The 6,577-nt window shown below is 33.9% G+C and overlaps 1 pseudogene; it reads left to right on the top strand.

The window, feature by feature from the left end:
* The first annotated feature begins 2,451 nt into the window (after positions 1–2,451).
* Positions 2,452–6,577, top strand: part of LOC145036101 (fructose-1,6-bisphosphatase, chloroplastic-like) — a 42,498-nt pseudogene continuing 38,372 nt past the window's right edge.

The following is a 6,577-nucleotide window of genomic DNA, read 5'->3' as shown; positions in this document are numbered from 1 at the left end:
CGTTTGGTTACTATACTTTGTCGTTGATCGATAAATACATTCATTACGTCTACACATGGTAGATAAAGCACATGTCACCTCAGTTACCTTCTTTACAAATGGTGCATTATGGTTGGTTATTGATTCAAATTCAAATTTTATGCCATTTATAAAAGGATTAGTGGTGGTTCAATTTGGACTTTTTGATTTCTACATTCTCTTAAGAACCCTAACCCTAAAATCCTATATGCAAAAATTCTTGCACTCCTCAATCGTCATGTCTAATCCATCTGCACCAGTCATCCAATTCGATCCAACCAAGGATATTGAATCTATTCCTCATATGAAGATTCAATCAAATAATGTTTGGTTTTATCCTAATTTGTGACTTTGGAGCAGTGGCATTACGAAAGAATCATTACATAGAATGTTAGAATCTAGCATATTCTATAAGTAGCGAGAATTCGATATTCTTTTACTTATGAAAAAAGGATTTGGAGTTGTGAAATCAGAATGATTGGAAATGTGTTCAATTTGATCTATTTCACAAAGTAAGAACCATAGGTAAACATTGTGTACATGCTAGGAGCATGGGATAAGTGTTGTAATTCAAGTAAGAAGTTGATTACCCGAAACGACAAATAATGAGTAATCGATATGGTGATAAAGAAAAGGAGTTTTATTTATACTCAAAGTTTTGAGACCATATGGGAGTAGTATTATTCTTGTGTTTCACTTTGCATGTTTTGACTTCCTGAATAATTTAATTGGTTAAGAACAGTCAAATTATTCGAACGGGCCACAGTCGTTCATATGTTGGAAGTAGGTATGAATGAAGACTGTCGTGAATTGGTATGTGGATTGTCTAAAAGAGTATTAGACATAAGTAAATGTTTGCTGAAACGTTCATGAGTGCTTATGAATAAGATTTGAGCATTGGATTAAACCCACGCTCACTTGGATCACTCCATGAATTGTATCACGAGTGATTGGTGAGACGATAACATCTTATATTCTTGAAACCGAGATGTGTGAGTTGTATCTTGATAATCGGTTGCATATTGATAATATGTAAACGCACTAGTAACTTGGTGTTATAAAACATATTATTGTATGTGATTCGGTAAGTAAGTGCAAGCAAACATTGTATCAAATTTTATCCGTTCCTTTTATCCAAAGAAGGATAAAAGCGATATCTTTGGGCCCCTCGATGATTTAGTGATGACAAACGTAAATGCTCGGCCAGGCTAGGGCTAATTTGATTTGTTCAATTAGTCAGTCGTCATAAATCAGGAATCGAGAAATAGCACAAAGAGAATGATTAGGAATCATATCTCATATGATATCTAGAATGGAGGAATATATGATCCATTATCTACGGACACGCGTGTCTGATAGGATCAGAGTTGACAACGACTTTGGAAAGCTACGATTGCAGATCAGGATCTGAAGTCATGCGCAGAATAGTTATTAGACTTATCCAAGTGGGAGACTGTTGGATTAGTGTCTAAGTCCATAAGTATTTTGGTATGTAGTTGACCCGATGGTGCATAGTCTTGTTGGGTTGCCTTCACCAAAGCAATTTGATTGGAGAAATAAATAAAGAGAGAGAGAGGTTATTATGATTTATTAATATGTTATAAGAATAATATATTAAAGGAGAAATCATATTTGTTTAATTAATATTGGTCAATAATTAATTAGGAATTAATTTTGTGATCAAGTGTAATTAATTAAACTAGAGGGGCTGAATTGTAATTATGTGATAGTTACAAAAAAAGGTAAGGATTATCCTAAGTATAGGATGGACGAATTTAAGGTGATAATACCTTAGAATTCGACTATGATAAGGATTCAAGGATTATCTTATGGGTTGCTTGGTAAGCAAGCAACTAGATAAGGATAATGACTGAAACCCTATTTGTACACCTATAAAAACCCCCTAAGGCTCATGAATTCGTGTATCTCTTCCCAAGAGGTCCTAGAGATGAATTCTTATACCTCTCCCCTCTCTTTATAACTTCTCCATTTTCTCTTGGTGTTTGTAAGCCATTAGAGGAGTGACACTTGTGACTCTAAGCCTTCCAAAGTCAATTCAAGGAGGAATTAGGATTGTTATTGCTACATAACAATCAAGGTAATATCTTAAACCTAATTATATGTTAATATCAATTTCCATATGATAGAATTAGGGTTTATAGTCTTGGATTCAAAGCATGTACAATAGAGAAACCTAGATCCAAGCTTTAGGGTTTGTATGAGCACATAGGATGTCTTATGACCAAAACCCATCAGTCACTGTGAACACATCTAATGTGGACACAATATCACAAATAATGAACAACTTTCGACTTATGTTCTTGAGTCGACTACTGTCACACCACCTGAAGGTCCTAATTCTAAATCCAAAACAGAGGAGGATAGGTCTTCATTCATCTCTGAGAATTTATCTAACAAGACTCAAATGTTAACATGGCTGAGGATATCTTGAATGGTGCTTCGCCAGCTCCACCACCACCACCAACATCAACACCTGCCACTTGGACTATTCAAGCTACTACAACTTCTTTATATTCAACAAGGTTTTAAGTTATTATACAATAATCAATTACTTCTCTAATCTTTTCTCTATCTAAAGTGTCACATCCCCGAACCAGGACGACGGAAACGTCTGGGGGCGGATGACATCATTGTATAGTATCATAACAGTTGAATATAAATGAAACATAGCAACCCAAACAACACACATTGAGAACACAAACTTACATTGTTTACATACTATATTTGTTCATAAATTACACAAAAATGACAGAAAAGTAAAAGTTCCAAAATATTGCAATCCAATTCTCAAGACTTAAGTACCTAGTTACTGGTTCCCTGAGAATACAAGTGATTTTGAATAAAAAAAAGTCAACACTGAATGTTTGTGAGTTCATAAGAGTATTTGTATGAAAATATTTGTATTTGCTTTGTTTGAAAATGGTTTGTATATCTCCAGAAAATCTGATAGTTTCTATAAAAATGATTTCTGAGTTTTACACCAAAGACTAAAAATGTATGCATGTCCTTTGTTTTCTTTTCCTTGTAATTGTAAAATGTATGTTCCCAGAAAAACCAATATTCTCTGATGTATGAAAAATGTAGTCTTAAACCCTAAGACCAGAAATGTAAACATTAGTGTACTGATATGTAGTATGCATTTTTATATTTTAATAAAACCGGTGAAGTGTAAGTTTCCCGTAAACCAAGATAGTATTGTTAACCCTATGTGAGTTATTATAACCACACTATTGTGACTGTGATGCCAGTACGTCGTTCTTCAGCCATCAAAATCGGTAAGATATTTGTCACCCTAGACTGCCCCGTCTAGCTGTAGTGAACAACTCAGGTGTGGGGTTGTCAATCTCGTATACATCTATACACAACTATCTCACTCTCCCTCTAGAAGACTCTGTTTATAATGCAAGACTTATGGTGTACGCTAGGTAGGTACAGTGAAGTGAATATATCTCACCAGAGCATTAACGGATTTACGTGAACTTCGACTCCTATTTTCTTGTATAATGGAATATTTATACCATTGAAATGTTATAAAGTATGGTTTTGTGTAAACTATTTATAAGTTTATATAAATATCAAGTTGTAAACTTATCTCATGTTGATGTTTGTTACCAAAACATAAATCCTTGGGTTTTAACCCACTAAAACAATAGTGGCTAAAATATAACCATTTTTACTAAAAGAACTATTTTTAGTAAAACCACCAAAATCTTATGGTTTGTACTCACAAAATGACATATATTTTTGGTTATCTTTGTACATCAAACCCGTAAAACATGATTTTATGTAAATGAAAATGGTGTTAAGCACATCTTATACAAATATTTTTTCACATTCAAATAATAAGTTGAAGGATATAAATATTCATAAGACCAACATATTTTGAATTGTATCCCCCCCCCCCCTAAAAAATGAAAAACTCGAAAAATTGGGGGTATGAAGCTCACGCTGAGTGTTTCTTGTGGATGTTTTGAAGTGTTGCGAGGGAGATTTCGAACCTAAACACTAGTATGTGCTTTACGAACTCCTTGAAGCTTATAATACCGTAAGAAGGTTAACACACAATTTTGTGTGTAAATAGGGATGAAATTTACATAATAATGTGTAAAAAGACTAGGGGTTGTCGAAATTACTTACCAAACTCAAAGTACCACTTAGATGATGAAGATCTTTGGGAAGACCCAAGCTTGTTCTTGAGAGTATTTTGAAATATGAAGCTGGAGTGTAGAAGGAAATGGAAGGAAGATGAATGAAGAGTGCTAGTAAATGGAAGGAGTCTTCTGTCGTGGTTTAAATGGAAGGAATGATTATGGATATATGTTAGATAATTGAGTGTTGTGCATGCTAGATTTCTAGGTAAAAAGAGGTAATGCTGAATCTTTCCTCCCAAGGTAAATCTTTGACGTACAAAATATCTAATAGAAAAATCCCCCACTAGATACCACTTTAGGATGATTGACCCTTTAGGTTTTTGGCCATAGGAATGTGATTTTGGTCTAGGTATGACCAAAATCCCTTAATACACTCCATACATGAGGATTTCGGTCCTAATAGGCTTCAAGGTGGTGATTTCGGTTTCATTTTCTTGAGATTTCGGCCTTAATGGGCCATGGGCTAAGGATTCCGGTCTTGAGGCATTCTTATGGATGTGTTTTTAGTTCTTAGTTAATAGGTAACACAAATATGGTGGTCTTAAAATTTTAGTGTTCAAAGTTGTAGCACAAATTTGAGTTCTTGTGTTATAGCGATTTTATTTATGTTTGATTTGCATGGACTTTTCAAGGCTTAAGTCAATCATGAAATTCCAAGTTTTTATTATCTTTACTCATACACATGGTACCTTCTTGACTTCCAAATAAAAGCATTGCATCAAGGTCACATAGATAATCATCATGGATACACTTATACTCCATACCCCCTAGACTTGGTTTGAGTCAAATTATTCTAGTTGTCGCATAAAGACCAAACTCACAACACTGAAGAAGAACATGTCAAATTTATTGATATTGATTTTGATTCTTAAGAAGAATATGTAGAAGATCATATCATTATGTATGGGAATTAGTATAAGGTTCTCAATTCTAAGTTCAACACCTTTCTACAATTTGTAAATGATACTGCTAGTACTTCTTCATCTATCAACAAAAGAAATGTAGTGTCATTGTTGGTTCTTCAAGAGAGGAATATGAAATAAACTGTTCAAGCAATTGTGACTGATATTCAACAATGGTTCGATAATAATTTGAATTCTTTACAAACGTGATCTTAATGATGTGAAGGATATTGCTCGTGAAAAGCATGAGTGCAGAAAATTGATGGTTTGGCACAAGTGCACGTAAGAATGTTGATGTTCTTTTGTCTGTTACTCGAACTTTGATCAAAGATATTCGTGCGTTTAATATCGAATACAAGCAGGAGTTAAGTAACAAAAACGAGTCTGATGGGAAGTTATTAAAGGGACTCGAAACTTCACTTAATAATTTTCAAGTGACGTTATCGAAGCTTTTTGGTTCTTCAAACCCTTCAATTTATGATGAGAAGCTTAATTCAACTATTTCTTCAATTGATGAGTCTTTCAAAGATTAACTATCTCCAATATTGAGTTTAGTACTTCGATTGTGTTCAAATGCTCCACGACCGATGCTCGTGTAATAAGGGGGAGATAAGGGTGGCTAATCGAAGTTTGGAGGTTTGAAAAACCTATTATAGTTGGAAAGATGTTTTCTTCTTAGATTCCTACTCCTATTCTACTGAATCATATTCAAACAACAACAACAACTTCGACCATAAATGTTGAGTTATCAAAGTTGCAGTCAAAGAAGGGAATTAATATTAAAGGAGGAGGTTTAGGTTCTTTGGTTGTAAAGCTAGTTACTCAAGATGACTTAGAGAACAAAGGAAATGTGCTTGTATTGAACCAATAGAAGAAGAGAAGAAAAATCAGAATGCGCTAGACTTAGAATGAATGAAGCAACTCAATAACATCATGAGAAGAAGAGCAAATGATCCACCAGGTCTTGAAAAAAGGGGATATTAATAAAGTCTAGTGTTATGAAAAAATAGAGGATGTTGCTTATGGAGATGTTGATGCATTTGAAAAACAACCAAAGTGAAGTTACTTGATTGAATACTCATATTTTAATTAACTTGACATTCCTTTTAATCCCTCTATGTTCAAATTTTTTCAGTTCAAGTCACCTGGAAATTATCAAGATAGTGAAGAGTTTAAAGCATAAAAATTTAATTTCATGATGTGCTTGGGAAAACCGAAGATGAGGTCTGGTCACCAAAAAAGATAATCAATCTTTTTTCGATATCAAAGGGTATGATCTTTGAAGGCATAATTCCAAACTATCTTTACAAGGTTATCAGATCAGACAACACTCCATTTAATTTCACGATTTTCGATTTTCCACTGATGAACTTAAATGATCTTATTACATTGGTGAAGATTTTGGGAGATATTAATGATGATCAAATTCTAGACAAGGCAAGAGAAATGCAAAAGGGGTTGTTACATAGGCAAAGATTATGGGAG

Source organism: Lactuca saligna, chromosome 3 (genome assembly GCF_052625555.1).
Source record: "Lactuca saligna cultivar CGN05327 chromosome 3, ASM5262555v1, whole genome shotgun sequence".
Classification (NCBI taxonomy): domain Eukaryota; kingdom Viridiplantae; phylum Streptophyta; class Magnoliopsida; order Asterales; family Asteraceae; genus Lactuca; species Lactuca saligna.
Note: the sequence above shows the minus strand (reverse complement) of the source record. Positions and strands in the feature narration are given on the sequence as shown.